This window comes from Phyllobates terribilis, unplaced genomic scaffold (assembly GCF_046119375.1).
Source record: "Phyllobates terribilis strain yellow unplaced genomic scaffold, ASM4611937v1 Scaffold_11__3_contigs__length_659146591, whole genome shotgun sequence".
Lineage (NCBI taxonomy): Eukaryota > Metazoa > Chordata > Amphibia > Anura > Dendrobatidae > Phyllobates > Phyllobates terribilis.
The window spans coordinates 269905411-269922264 of NW_027362771.1; positions in this window are offsets into that span (position 1 = coordinate 269905411).

Here is a 16854-nt window from a genome sequence, read left to right on the forward strand (position 1 = left end):
AATAAATCCTTTATTTTAACACTAAATGACAAGTACAGTAATCAACACTGTCACTGTACTTATTATATATGTGACTGACATGTTTCTATCCATCTAATCTATGTGTGATGCTCTATTCTTTCTATTCTAAATTGTTGGGTACCGATGCTGAATTGCCGGCCGGCTTTTTTAAAGAGACGGTGCATGAAAACATTATTGCTTTTTTTAATAAATCCTTTACACTAAATGACAAGTACAGTAACCAACACTGTCACTGTACTTCTTATATATGTGACTGACATATTTCTATCTATCTAATCTATGTGTGATGCTCTATTCTTTCTGTTGTAAATTGTCGGGTACCGGTGTCGGCCGGCTTTTTTAAAGAGACGGTGCATGAAAACACTATTATTTTTTTTTAATAAATCCTTTAAAACTAAATGACAAGTACAGTAAGCTGAGCGCTGCCATCCAGCTTGTCATCCTTCAGAGACACTGCAGAACGCAGGCATTATGGAACTTCCGATTCCGGTATTCGATATTCTAAAAGTATCGGAACTCAGTATCGGAACTCCGATACCGCAAATTTTGGTCGATACCCGATATTTCAGTATCGGAATGCTCAACACTAATCCCTACCAAATCACAACATAAGACAAGGGTTGGCATATGTGCAAAAATAATAATAGGCTGTATACCCAGTATATAGGACAAAACATACAGTGGGGAAAATAAGTATTTGATACACTGCCAATTTTGCAAGTTTTCCCCATCTACAAAGTATGAAGAGGTCTGTCATTTTTGTCATCGGTACAACTGTGAGAGACAGAATCTTAAAAAAAAAATCCAGAAACTCACATTGTATGATTTTTACATACCGCATTTTTCGGACTATAAGACGCACGTTTTTCCTCCAAAATTTTGGAGGAAAGTGGGGGGTGCGTCTTATAGTCAGAACTATACATGTCCGTACTATATACTGTGGTGGGGGGTGTGGGAATCAGCATTTGAGTAGCGGGGCACAGGAGGCAGCAGCCGCCTGCTGCAGCCTATGCTGTGCCCGCTGCTAAGGAAAATTAATATTCACTGCTCTCCACGCCCATGGTGGAGAGCAATGAATATTAATTTTCCTTAATAGCGCTCACACTGTATCCGCAGTGCGAATCCTGCTGCGGCTGGCGGTCTATGTTCCCACTATTGATGCACATGAATATTGACTACAATCCAGTCCCATAGGTTGCAGTGAATATTCATGGTTTTTAATAGCGGGCACACTGACCGCCGGCCGCAGCAAGAGCCGCCCTGCGGCTACAATGTGCGCACTATTTAAGAGAGTGAATGGTCACTGTTTCCCACGCACACAGTCCCGGCGTGGGGAGCAGTGACTTTTCCGGCACATCACTTCACTGTGTGAGGGTGCATGGCAGGGACAGTGAGAGTGTCAGCAGCAGAGCGGGACGCAGCGCTGGAGGAGGAGAGAGGAGGTGATTATGATTGTTTATTTTTTTTGTGGGCAGCGTGATGGGGATCAGAGGGTGCCAAGCATACCAGGATCAAGGGGTGTCAAGCATACCAGGAAGAGGAATGAGGGGTGCCATGCATAACAGTATCAAGGGGTGCCATTGACGCGCCCCCTGAGCCATGGGGATACCCGAAGCCGGGCCTGTAGATGCTGGGGTTGTAGTCACCATGGCGGCGACCCAGTCCGTGACCCAGGGTGGTCAAACCAAGGGGGTAGTCTATGTGTACAAATGTTAATGTCCGACTACGCCACCTGTGGAATGCGGTTATTGGTAACCGCCGCTGCGGAGCAGTCCGCTGAAGCTGGTGGTATGTGCAGCAAGGTGATGTGACGCCCCACAGGAGGAGTGTAGCTTCAGGGCAGCGTGACTGGATGATGGTGGTGATTGTACAGGGCGTTCTGTTCTGTTCTGTGAGTGCTGGCGCCGCAAGGAACACAGAGACAAGATAGTGCAGTACCAGGGTCTTTACTCACTGTTGTTGTAGTTCAGATTACAGGTACCAAGCAATCCTCCCCCGTCGTGCTGTGCATACTCAGTGAGGGGTTCAGTCCACCCTCAGGTATTTCCAGAGCACTTATCAGGACCCCGTTCTGTGTACCTTCCTCTGGCCTCTTCCTGCACCTCACACCCCGCGCCACTTCTATCCGGTACCCTCGGGCCTTGGCGGGCGACGTATCTTCCATCCCCTGGGTCCTATGTGGCTACCTTCTTATTGCGACTGGTGTGGACTTGTGGCTACAGCACTTGAAACACTGCAGCCTCCGGTTTCTAGTTAAGCATTTGCGGTTTCTCTACTAGTTGACGGACCGGTTCCCTGTTCTGGCCTGACCCCTCTACCTCCTGGTAGCAACGGGCGTACGGGTGGCCTTCTGCACGGCCCGTACCCCTAGGGTCCCTTCACTCCTCATTCCTGGAGCCGTCCTGCTCCCTCTCCTCTCTCTCAGGCTCAGGCCTCCTGACTTGGCCCGCCTGTGGAGCAGAGCTCATGCACAGCCTCTGCTCCCTGACTTCTCCTCAGTCTGTACGACTGGAACTCCACACACTGACTGACTGACTTGAACCAAAATGGTTCCTTGTTTTTATAGCTCCTACACATGTGCTCCCAGGATCTACGTCCTCCACCCCATCCACCACATAGTTCCCCCTCTCTAGGTGGTTCCCCCACTCCAGCCAGGGATCAGGGACTGTGCTCTCCCGTAGGAGCAATCTCGCCCTGTTCCCCGGAAATGTGGTGTAGTGAATGCAGGTGTTAGAGTCCTGAGCCATACTCCTTCTTTACATGAGAGTGAGATACCACACCTCTGGGTGAGATGCAATACCTCTGTGGCGATCGAACCCTCAGGGGCGCCACACCATGCATACCAGGATGGGGGATCAAGGAGTGTCAAGCATACCAGGATGGGGGCACAAGGGGTGCCATGCATACCAGGATTGGGTATAAGGGGGGCAATGCATACCAGGATGGGGGATCAGGGGTGCCATGCACACCAGGATGGGGGATCAGGGGTGCCATGCATACCAGGATGGGGGATCAAGGGGTGTCATGTATATCAGGATGGGGGATCAAGGGATGCCATGCATACCAGGATGGGGGATCAGGGGTGTCATGCATACCAGGATGGGGATCAAGGGGTGTCATGCATACCAGGATGGGGGATCAAGGGGTGCCATGCATGCCAGGATGGGGGATCAAGAGGTGCCATGCATACCAGGATGGGATCGGCGTGCCATGCATACCAGGATGGGGGATCAAGGGGTGCCATGCATACCAGGATGGGGGATCAGGGGGTGTCATGCATATCAGGATGGGGAATCAAGGGATGCCATGCATACCTGAATGGGGGATCAAGGGTTGCCATGCATGCCAGGATGGGGGATCAAGGGGTGCCATGCATACCAGGATGGGGATGAAGGCCACGTATATCAGGATGAGGGTGAGGGCCACGTATACCAGGATGGGGATGAGGGCCACGTATACCAGGAAGGAGGGGCCATACATACCAGGATGTAGGATATTTACAGAATTGGGGGACATTACCTCAATACCAGTGTCAGCAACAGACTCCCCCCCCCCACATAACAGTGCATCATGACCACATTTTTTGCTTAAATTATTTTTTTCAATTTTCCTCCTCTAAAACCTAGGTACGTCTTATGGTCTGGTACGTCTTATAGTCCGAAAAATACGGTAATTAATTTACATTTTATTGCATGAAATAAGTATTTGATACAATAGAAAAACAGTAGTTAATATTTGGTACAGAAACCTTTGTTTGCAATTACGGAGGTCAGACGTTTTCTATAGTTCTTGACCAAGTTGCACACACTGCAGCAGGGATTTTGGCCCACTCCTCCATACAGATCTTCTCCAGATCTTTCAGGTTTTGGGGCTGTCGCTGGGCAACATTGAGTTTCAGCTCCCTTCAAAGATTTTCTATTGGGTTCAGGTCTGGAGACTGGCTAAGCCACTCCAGGACCTTGAAATGCTTCTTACAGAGCCACTCCTTAATTGCCCTGGGTGTATGTTTTGGGTCATTGTCATGCTGGAAGACACAGCCACAACCCATCTTCAGTGCTCTTACTGAGGGAAGGAGGTTGTTGGCCAAAATCTCGCAATACATGAGCCCATCCATCCTCCCTTCAGTACAGTGCAGTCGCCTGAAGCCTTTGCAGAAAAGCACCCACAAAGTAGGATGTTTCCCCCACCATGCTTCATGGTTGGGACAGTGTTCTTGGTGATGAACTCATCCTTCTTCTTCCTCCAAACACAATTAGTGGAGCTGATACCAAAAAGTCCTATTTTGGTCTCATATGACCACATGACCTTCTCCCATGCCTCTTCTGGATCATTCAGATGTTTATGGCAAACTTCAAATGGACCTGGACATGTGCTGATGTGAGCAGGGGGACCTTGCATGCCCTGCAGGATTTTAATCCATGACAACGTAGTATGTTACTAATGGTAATGTTTGAGACCGCTGTCCCAGCTTTCTTCAGGTCATTGAACAGATCCTCCTGCGTAGTTCTGGACTGATTCCTGACCTTTCTCAGAATCACCCTTACCTCACGAGGCGAGACCTTGCATGGAGCTCGATACCGAGGAAGATTGACAGTCACCTTGTGTTTCTTCCATTTTCTAATAATTGTGCCAACAATTGTTGCCATCTCACAAAGCCTTGTGCAGGTCTACAATTTTGTTCCTGTTGCCTTAGACAGCTCTTTGGTCTGGTCCATGGTGGAAAGATTGGAGTGTGATTGAGTGTGTGAACAGATGTCTTTTATATAGATAACGAGTTCAAACATGTGCAATTAATACAGGTAAGTGCAGAGTAGGAGGACTTCTTAAAGATAAACTAACAGGTCTGTGAGAGACAGAATTCTAGCTGGTTGGTAGGTGATCAACTACTTATTTCATGCAATAAAATGCAAATGAATTATGTAGAAATCATACAATAATTTTCTGGATTTTTTTTAAGATTCTGTCTCTCACAGGTGAGGTGTACTACGATAAAAATTACAGACCTTTACATTCTTTGTAGGTGGGAAAACTTGCAAAATTGGCAGGGTATCAAATACTTATTTTCCCACTGTACAATAATTTAACCCTTTAACAACCCTGGAATTTTACATTCAGATTTTCATTTTTCCCCCTTGTTCCAAGAGTCATAACTTTTTTTTATTTTTCCATCGACATAGAGGGATTGTTTTTTTCTGCTGGATGAGTTGTAGTTTTGAATGAGACCATTCATTTTACCATATAAATTACTGGAAAATGTTAAGAATAATTCCAAGTGCAATGAAATTGCATTAAAAAAACTCAATTCTGCCCTTGATTGTTCAGGTCAGTACAACAATATGAAACTTGATCATGTTTTTTTGTTCTTTTAGTGGTTAAAAATATTTTAAAGTTATAAAAAAAAAAAAAAAAAAGCAAAACATATTTTTTATGTTTACATTCATTAACCTATGTGAAGGCTAGTTTTTTTAGCTAACATTCTTATTGCTAATATTTTGGGATACATATGACTTTTTCAACATTTTTTATTGTATTTTTCTTTTTGCGACATACAATGGCTGAAAAAATGCAATTCTAATTGTTTAACGTATGATTTCAACAATTTTATATTTTGATAGATCAGACTTTTTGGGACACTGCAATACCAAGTGTTTCTTTTTTTTAACTTTTTTTAATCTCTTTTAAAAAAAAAATATTTTTTTTTTATTTTCACTTTCTTTTTTAAGTCCCGTCAGTGGACTTCAACCTGCAATTTGTAGGAGTGCTTATACTATATGCTTCAATACCATTGAATTGCAATATATACAGAAATCACGGTTCTATAGCCTGTAGCTGAGCTTCATTGGAGAAACAAGATGCATGGCTGTTAGGACAACCCATCATTAGTGCTCGCAGCGGCAGCCATGTCAATGCTGCGGTCAGAGATTGACAGTTGCATTTAAGTGGTTAAACAACAATATTCGAAGCTTGCTCCAGTCGCTGTAGTTCCAGGCAGATACTGGTTATTTAATAGAGCCAGCATCTGCCTGGTATGAAACGGATCCTGAGACTGCTTCCTACATTCCTTATGGACTGATGATGAAAATTAATGTCATAGGTAATTATGAAGTTAAAAGAGTATGCTAGAAGTTTTGAGTGCTGAGATCTCCGATTATAAAAACTGAGGAGCAGAAACACTTAGTCAAGTATTCCTATGAAACTGAATAATGACTCCATAGTTTTTTTTTATTTAGTCCATTTTTCTTGGAGAGGAGTAGTGCTTTAATTAACCTTTCTGCACAAGGACCCACAACAATCAAAACTTCAGATGTGTCTATAAGAAATGTCAAAAGTTCTCTAAAGGTGTAGTTAGGCTCCAATTTATTAAGACTAGCAATGATCGAGCACTAAAATGATTGAGTGCTCGGTACTCACACTAAGCAGGACGGGCTTGACTCGAGTACCGAGTATAATCGACGTCAAAGAGAAACTCGAGCATTTTTCTGGAAGACCCTAACAGGAGGGCTGGGGAGGCAGTAAAATTGCTGAAATGGATGGAAACAGTTCTCAAATGAAATGGAGCAACACGGGGAAGATGCCTGGATGCATCTCTGACTCCAAGGTCGCTGCTGGGAACAATGTTGTTAGAGTATTTCTCCACTTTTACGGACTGACATTAAAACATACAAAACTGAAGTTAAAATGAATTTTACACAAAAAAATATTATGAAACATTCTTTCCAGCATACAGACTTGTATATCAGGCAAAATTAATGAGGAAAAAAAAATGTCTTCTCCTTCCCTTAATGGCCATCGCTCACCGTACTTCCCCGTCACCTATGACTACAGCAGATGACATTGTAGAGGGGGAAATAAAACTACACCTACTGTTAGGCACCAATAAATCTAATTTTAACATTTTACTACCTTATCTGAACATGTGGTGTGTGTGAAATGGTCAGACACATCCTGTTTAATATATGAAGGAGGGACTCTGAAACTGAGAAAGCCTATGCGGACAAAGCAAGAACTGCCTAAAATTAGAAGGAAGAGGGACTCCTGTACACGCTGCACTAGACATAAAGGAAGGCCTCATACACTGTGTCTCATCATTATCTACCTCTTGAGACACTAATCGTCTTCTTCTGACTGTGGCTGCTCAAATATTTGGGCATCACTAGAAGCAATCTCCTCATGTCCCTCTTGAAACATGTAGGGTGAAAGGCCAGAATTAGTAAATGGTAATGTAAAGAGCTCCTCCAGAGTGACTGAGTGTGGGATCACTTGTCTCATGGGACGCGCCATGTTGGGAGGAAGAAGAGTCAGGGTGAGGATTATGTGGTCCAGACTCTTAGCTAGGGAGACTGGACCGTGTGGAAGACAGGGTGTTGCTGTGCTGAGAAACATTCTGGAAGCAGTATCTGCCATCCAACACGACCATCTGTTCACACTGTTCTGGCTTCAAGAGTGGTGTCCTGTGCAGGTAACAGTGGTTTTATTAGAGAAAGGACAGTATGTAGCCCTGAAAAGCTTTTTTGTTTTAGTGGTGCAGCACCGGTATACAAGTACTGAAATTGCAATTAAACACTGCCTATATGCCTGCTCTAATCTAAGCTCTCCCTCCTAGATCAATTCTCCCTGAAATGATTCCAGAGGACAGTGTGCTAAGTATCGTGTTGCCAGGTCTTATATAAGACCCAATGACATGATGTGGCTGGCCAATAACAGTAATTCCAATAGCCAACATCGCTATGGCATTACCGTGTATGGCAGGCAATCGCTGCATGTTTATTGGCTGTCTAACAGCCGCAAAACATGTGGGGCAGGGGACTCGAGCATGGCACTCGAGCACCTGGGATACTTAATTGAGTAACGAGCACAACCGAGCACCCCGATGCTCGATCGAGTATCAAGCAATGGCAAGCATGCTCGCTCATCACTAATCAAGACCGTTTTTCTTGCCTGTCTTAATGAGGGGGCATGGTGGAATCAGACACTCTTTATTCATGAAGAGGTGCATCTGACAAGTGGCTTGCACCCCTGTGCACCTTGCCAGAAATTTTATTTAAGATTTCTGGTTTAGGTAATGCCATAGCTCATCATGAATTAGATGTCCTGTGGTGTCATACCCCGTCCCACCCCATCCCACCAGGCCAGTCCATCCAACTAAATCCCTTTAATTGTAGGAAGTTGGCAGGCCAAATCATTTGCAAACAGTAACTTGAGCGTAAATTGGGTAATACGTTTTACTGATCTCTAGTGCAAAATAAGTTTGTTTTAGACACTATCATCCCAATTCATTAAAGCAATTTTGCCAGAATTCTCGCATAAATTGCTTTGAAAAGTCACAAAATGTTGGCGCAACTTGGAGTTGTGTAAAATTTTGGCATTTTCACAACAGAGCTTGGAAAAACTGTTGTGAAAATGGCAAATTGCAAAATTTGTGCGCAACTCCCAGTTGCGCAAACATTTTGTGACTTTTAAAAGTAATTTATTCCAGAATTCTGGCAAAATTACTTTAAAGAATCAGGACCATAGAGTTTAAAACAAACTTATTATGGACTTGAGATCAGTGAAACGTATTACCCAATTTACGCCCAAGTTACTGTTTGCAAATGATTTGGTCTGCCATCTTCCTGCCATTAAAGGGATTTAGTTGGATGGACTGGCCAGGCTTAAGATTCGCTTTAAGTGAATGCAAGAGAATAAAAAGCAAACTATATCACTTCTTTTATTCTATAGACATGTAATTTTAGGGAATCAGTATGTTCATTTCTGTTTGCCTCTCTATTCAAATCTATGTGAATATCGAATGGCTTTATTAATGCAATGTGATTGTCATGCAATACAAGATACCCTAGAGAATAGTCTATCCATTATGGTTTTAGGTATTGGCATTTTTCCTTTGCTTATTCCATTTTAATTTGACTGAGCGCACGCAATATAGCATGCAAAACTAATAAAGAAGAGTCATTGGCATTATCGTATTACTTTAATTCAACCTACATAAGTTGTGTGGTGATGGGCTAAGGACAACTTGAAAATATCTAAAACTTACTTTATGCTCTGAGACTTAATGCCAAATATCATTAATCCTTGCTCACAATACAGTAGCCAGAAGCTTGTTCAAATTGTTCTAGGAGTTTCACTGGGTAAAGGACTCCCTCTGCTGACAACACTGCACTAAGCAATTGATGTGTAAGGATTCGGAACTATGAAAGCTTTTTTATATATATTTGGATTCTAGAAAACGATCAATGTTTACAATCCAGAGATAAATTCTGGAAAATTTATGACTTGCAGCAACATCTTCTAAGTACCTTACAGTGAATCCTGTATCTAATTTATAGATCAAAGACTAGTCTGTGTGATGCATAGTATAAAAATTTGTCTTAAAGCATCCATTGTTTTAAGAGGTTTTCCAGAACATTTCAGTAACTCCTATTTTAGTCTATCCTGAGCCAATGAGAAAATGCCCAATGCACTTACAGATAGCTTTTTGCCCCATTCATCAGATGTCTGTGCAGATGTCTTCAGATGTTGAGCTCATAAAATGCTCGAGTGCTCAGAACTCAAATCGAGCAGGTCGGAAACTCGGACGGGCTCAACGAGTATAATGGAAGTCAATGAAAAAATCAAGCATTTTTCCAGAAGACTCTAACAGGGGAGCTGGAGAGACAGAAAATTGCTGAAATGGATGGAAACAGCGCTCAAATGGAATGGGAACTGCATGGGGAAGACACCGGGATGCATCTCTAACTCCAAGGTCACTGTTGGGAACAATGTTTTCAGAGTATTTCTCCACTTTTACGGAGTGACAATAAAACATACAAAACCTAATATAAAATGGATTTTACAGGAACAAATGTTAGGAAAAATGTTTTCATATATAATGACTTGTATATAAGGCAAAATTAAAAAGAGAAAAAAAATGCCTCTTCCACCCCTTAATGGCCAGACCATCTGTCACCTTATTTCCCCGTCGCCTATGTCTACAGTAGATGACATTGTAGAGGGGGAAATAAAACCACACCCACTGGTAGTCACTGGTAAATGTAATTTTAACATTTTACTTATCTGGGCATGTGGTGTGTTTGAAATGGTCAGATACATCCTGTTTAATTTATGAAGGAAGGACTCTGAAACTCACAGAGCCAATGCGGACAATACAAGAACTGCGAAAAGTTAGAAGGAAGAGGGACTCCAATATACCCTGTATTAGACATAAAGGAGGGCATCATACACATTCTATTAAAATTGTTAGGTAGTGAGACTCCTTGACTCATAAAGCCTATGCAATAAATGCAAGGGCTGACAAAAATTAGAAGGATGGACTGCAATACACCCTGGAAGACCAAAATTTTGAACAAGTGCTGCATGATGACCTTCTAAAAATTTGGAGAGAGTGATGCATAATGGCCCTCTAAAAATTTGGAGAGTGTGTTGGAGTGATGCATAATGACCTTCTAAAATTTGGTAAGAGTGACTCATAATCGCCCTCTAAAAATTTGCAGAGAGTGACTATTATGACCCTCTAAAAATCTGGAAAGTGACACATAAATGACCTTCTAGAAAATTGGAGAGAGTGGCGCATAATGACCCCCTAAAAATTTGGAGACCGTGACTTATAATGACTCTCTAAAAATGTGGCCTGGGGGCCGCATGATGACACTACATTTGAATTTGTTTTGTCTTCTGCTGCTGTAATCCAGTAGGGTTGAGTAGTCTGGCCCAATCGAGGCCTTGTTCATTTTGAGTGAGGGCCGCATAATGACCCTATAAACATTTTGAGTGAGGGCAGCCTGTTGACCCTATAAATATTTTGAGTGAGGACCGCCTGATGACCCGATAAAGGTTTTGAGTGAGGGTCGCTTGATGACTCTATAAAGATTTTGAGTGAGGGCTGCCTGTTGACCCTATGAATATTTTGAGTGAGAGCCGCCTGATGACCCGATAAAGATTTTGAGTGAGGGTCGCCTGATTACTCTGTTGATGTGGTGGAGGAGGGGGAAAAGGACAGGAAATAGAAGAAACCATGAAACGTATACCCTTTTTTGGGTGGAGACAGGTGCATGGGAATATACCAGAAATAAAAAGAACATTTGAATTGGCTTTATGTTCTGCTGCTCTCATCTGGGGAGGTTGATAAAGCTGGGCCAATCCAGGCCTTGTTCATGTTAATAAGAGCCAGCCTGTGAGCATTTTCAGTTTACAGGTGGATGCGCCTATCAGTTATTCCCCGGCGGCACTAGAAACCCGCTCTGGTGTAGGAGGTGGAGGAAACCCTGATGAAACTAGGGCCTGCAATCCTTGGTGTCAGTAGCACGTCTGCTGTCCCAGCCTCCACAAGGTTCACCCAGTGTGCCATCAGGGAAATGTGGTGTCTCTGGCCACAAGCACTTGTCCACATGTCGGTCGTTAAGTGGACCTTCCCAGTAACTACATTGGTAAGGGCACAGGTGGTGTTATGGGACACTTTCTGATGTAAGGAGGGGACGGCACACTGGGAAAAGTAGTGACGGCTGGAGACAGAGTACCGAGGGACGGCCACCACGAAGTTGCAGAACGCTTCAGTGTATATACAGGTTTACAGCATGTACATATGTTAGGGCTACATTTAAAGAAACCCTCAGTATGCAGCCAAGTATTTTTCGGCCAGGTGTTGTTATTTAAATATATACTTCAAAATAATATACTCCCCAAGGTAGGGGCCTTTTTAGATGTAAATCTAACTGAATTAGTAAGTACGTGTTTAAGTTTCTTATTTTGATAAAGCATGGGTATGTGTTTGTCTATAATTTTTTTAATACTTACAAATTGTGGGCTATAGTGTGTTACAAACATTATATGATCAGATGTTTGTGAAAGACTTTTATTTTTTTGTTTTAAAATATTGCGTCAATCAGTATGTTGTATAATATCATTTGCTCTCCTGAGCATCCCGTTGAGGCACTTTCTTTGCTACAATCTGTCATTAACTAGTTCTGCTTCATGTGCAAAACTTTTTACAGCTGTCAACTTAGTCCAGTATCTTAATAACAAGGAGATGAACTTACAGTTTACATTTCAACATTCAGGACACCCAAATAGATTATCTTGATATTACATTAATTAATTCAACTACTGCTGTCTCAGTGTTCCCTTACAGAAAAGGTACAGCCACCAATTCCACCTTGTTAGCCACTTTATGCCATTCAAAACAAACCATCAAAAATGTCCCAATAGGCGAACTTATATGAATGAGAAGGCACACCACATCTGACAAACGTTTTGCACATGAAGCAGAACTAGTTAATCACAGATCGCGGCAAAGAAAGTACCCCAACGGGATGCTCAGGAGAGAAAATTATATTATACAACAGGGGTCCTCAAACTACGGCCCGCGGGCTACATGCGGCCAGCGGAGGATTTTTATCCGGCCCGCCGAGCTGTGGGCAGAGGAGAGCTGTGCCAGCGCCCACCCTTCCCCCCGCTCGCTCAGGGCCCCGGTAGCCGGATACTTACCTCTCCCCGTGCCTCCGCAGACCGCTGTCTTCCTGCTGCGCACTCCCTGTGACGTGTCAGGTCAGAGGGTGCGGTGACGTCTTTACACCGCGCCCTCCCCTGAGCCATCACAGGCAGCGCAGAGCGGGACGACGCTGGAGTACAGACCTGAGCAGCGGCAGCAGGTGAGGAGGAGGGAGGTGAGTATTGCATTTTTTTTTTTTAATGTATGGAGGCATGGGACATAATATTAGGGGTGACATCCTGCATGGGGCATTATGTGGGGAGTGACATGCTGCATGGGGCATTATATGGGGGGTGACATCCTGAATGGGGCATTATAATGACAGGGGAGTGACATCCTGCATGGGGTATTATAAAGACAGGGGAGTGATATCTTGCATGGGGCATTATATGGTGGGAGAAAGGGACATCCTGCATGGGGCATTATATGGGGGGTGACATCCTGCATGGGGCATTATATGGTGGGAGAAAGGGACATCCTGCATGGGGCATTATAAGGGGGGAACAGCCTGCATGGGGCATTATAAGGGGGAAATAGCCTGCCTATTGAGGACCTATGCTGCCTATTGGGAACATTTACCTGCCCATTGAGGACCTATGCTGCCTATTGGGGACATTTACCTGCCCATTGAGGACCTATGCTGCCTATTAGGGACATTTACCTGCCTATTGGGGACATTTACCTGCCTATTGGGGACCTATGCTGCCTATTGGGGATATTTACCTGCCTATTGGGGACCTATGCTGCCTATTGGGGACATTTACCTGCCTATTGAAATACCGGTTTATCTAACTTCACTTGTTCTTCATTTTAAATATTGTATTTGTTCCTGTATTGTTTTTTTTACGTTAAAATAAGATATGTGCAGTGTGCATAGGAATTTGTTCATAGTTTTTAAAAAAAACTATATTCCGGCCCTCCAATGGTCTGAGGTACAGTGAACTGGCCCCGTGTTTAAAAAGTTTGAGGACCCCTGTTATACAACATACTGACAGACACAATATTTTAAAAGAAAAAAAATAAGTCTTTCACAAACCTCTGATCATATAACATTTGTAACACACTATAGCCCACAATTTGTAAATATTAAAAAAAATTATAGACAAACACAGACCCATGCTTTATCAAGATAAGAAACTTAAACACATACTCACTAATCCAGTTAGATTTACAGCTAAAAGGGCCCCTACCTTGGGGAGTATATTATCTCCCAGTCTATATTTAAAGAACAACATCCAACCAAAAAATACTTGGCTGCTTACTAAGGGTTTCCTTAAATGTGGCCACAACATATGTACATGCTGTAAACATGTTACAAATACATACAATTTTCTTCTACAGTTACAAACAAAAGCTATAAAATCAATAATTGTATTAATTGTAACTCGACATAGTTTATCTAATTACCTGTAAGACTTGTAATATACAGTATGTGGGCAGTACCAGTTGTTCTTTGAAGACCCGCATTAGACGTCATTTGTCAGGCGCATCAAAGAAATTCACTACAAAGTGCAGCATTGAAACACTTTTCTATTTACCATAATGGGGACACTACATCATGTAGTACAATTGGCATAGAACGGGTCAATAGACCACACAGGGGAGGAGACCATCGCAGAAAACTCCTAAACCAGGAGTCGTGGTGGATTTACAACCTACATACCAGCGCACCACAGTGCATGAATGTCAAACATGATTTAATATACCACTACGAATGATTTTCTTTATTCGTTGATTCTTGGATTAGTGTGTGATTTCTTACATTGCAGTTTCATATATATTTGATTTTAATTCAGTTTATGTTTTTACTCTGTTTTAACTAATCTTTGATTGGTTCTGTGGTACCATGTGACTATAGCAGGACATCTATAATAAAACAAGGGATGTGTCCTTCTGTCCGAAGCCTCTATAGACGGCGTAAGCGCGACACGCCTGCGCAGTCTGGCTCCGGACAGAAAAACACATCAGCCATTACAGGTGACAGGTAAGAGGATTATATGGCGCTGGAGATCGCAGTATGCTTAGGCACTGGACGCATACCACGATCTCCGGCGCCATAAGTACATACCTGACCCGGAGGAGTGTTGCCGTGGCGCCTCTGTTTGTGCCGGGGAAGGAGTGCGGCATCGGAATCGGTGCATGCGCATAGGGCACTATCCGGCGCCATTTTAGTGAAGACACATTTGCTGTGTGTCTTCAACAAAATAGTGCGGTATGGGTACACGCGTACTCAGGCGCCACACTCCTCCCCCCGACCTCCGGAGGACTATTCCGGCACAGCATCTCACTGTGTGAGGGCGCATGGCAGGGACGTCATGCACAGCTTACATGGTGAAATCAGTGCTGGCAGCAGAATGGGACTCAGCGCTGGAGCACAGGGGAAAAAGGTGAGTAGAAGTGTTTATTTTTTTGTGTGCTGCGTGATGATGGGAATGAGGGGTGCCATACATATCAAGATGGGGGGTGCCAAGTATACCAGGAAGAGAGGTGTCTTGCATACCAGGATAAGGATGAGGGGTGCCATACATACCAGGATAGGGATGAGGGGTGCCATGCATACCAGTACAGGGATGAGGGGTGTCACGCATACCAGGATAAGGATGAGGGGTGTCATGCACACCAGGATGGTGGGATGCCATGCATACCAGGATGGAGGGATGCCATACATACCAGGATGGAGATCAGGGGTGCCTTGCATATCAGGATGGAGGGGTGCCATGCATATCAGGATGGAGGGGTGCCATGCATACCAGGATGGGGATGGAGGCCATATATAATAGGAAGGGGGGGCATATATACCAGGATGAGGGATATTAACAGAATTGGGGGACATCTATAATATAATCAGGGATGTGTCTGTTTGTCTGAAACCTCTATAGACTGCTCAAGATGAAGACGATGGGAATGAGGGGTGCCATACATATCAAGATGGGGGTGCCAAGTATACCAGGAAGAGAGGTGTTTTGCATACCAGGATAGTAATGAGGGGTGCCATACATACCAGGATAGGGATGAGGGGTGCCATGCATACCAGTACAGGGATGAGGGGTGCCATGCATACCAGGATAGGGATGAGGGGTGTCATACATACCAGGATGGAGGGGTGCCATCCTTAACAGGATGGAGGGATGCCATGCATACCAGGATGGAGGGATGCCATGCATACCAGGATGGAGATCAGGGGTGCCTTGCATATCAGGATGGAGGGGTGCCATGCATATCAGGATGGAGGGGTGCCATGCATACCAAGATGGAGGGGTGCCATGCATACCAGGATGGGGATGAAGGCCACATATAATAGGAAGGGGGGGCATATATACCAGGATGGGAGATATTAACAGAATTGAGGGACATCTATAATATAATCAGGGATGTGTCTGTTTGTCTGAAACCTCTATAGACTGCTCCAGGGCGATGCGTATGTGCAGTCTGGCTCCGGACAGAAGAACGCATTCAGGCATTACAGGAAAGAGGAGTATGGCGCCGGAGATCGCGGTATGCATAGGCAGTGAATGCATACCGCGATCTCCGGAACGATAAGTACATACCTAACCCGCGGCTCCTTTATTCAGGCCGGGGAAGGAGTGCGGCATCAGAATCGGCGCATGCGCATAGGGCACTATCCGGCGCCATTTTAGTGAAGACACATTTGCTGTGTGTATTCAACAAAATGGCGCCGGACAGCGTGGTATGGGCACACGCGTACTTAGGCGCCACACTCCTCCCCTGACCTCTGGAGGACTATTCCGGCACAGTGTGAGGGCTCATGGCAGGGACGTCATGCAAAGCTCACAAGGAGAGATCAGTGCTGGCAGCAGAACGGGACGCAGCGCTGGAGCACAGGGAAAAAGGTGAGTAGAAGTGTTTATTTTTTTTGTGTGCTGCGTGATGATGGGGATGAGGGGTGCCATACATATCAAGATAGGGGATGCCAAGTATACCAGGAAGAGAGGTGTCTTGCATACCTGGATAGGGATGAGGGGTGCCATACATACCAGGATATGGATGAGGGATGCCATGCATACCAGCACAGGGATGAGGGGTGCTCGAAGCTCGGGCCAAGCTCGCCGTGACACTCGGGTGCTCGACCCGAGCAACGAGCCCAATGTTAGTCTATGGGAGACCCGAGCATTTTTGCGGCGGCACCCCCGGCAGTCTGTAGAAAGCCAAATAAGTGCCCAAAACGATAGTGACAATGCTCAAAAGACATGGAGACTGCATGGACATCGCCCCAGAAAGCAACGTGGTCAGAGGTATTAAGCCACTTTAACGGGCTCACAATAAAACATTCAAAAACAAAACTGAAACGTTTTTCCTGTGAAATATGTTAAGGAACTTCCTTTCCAGGG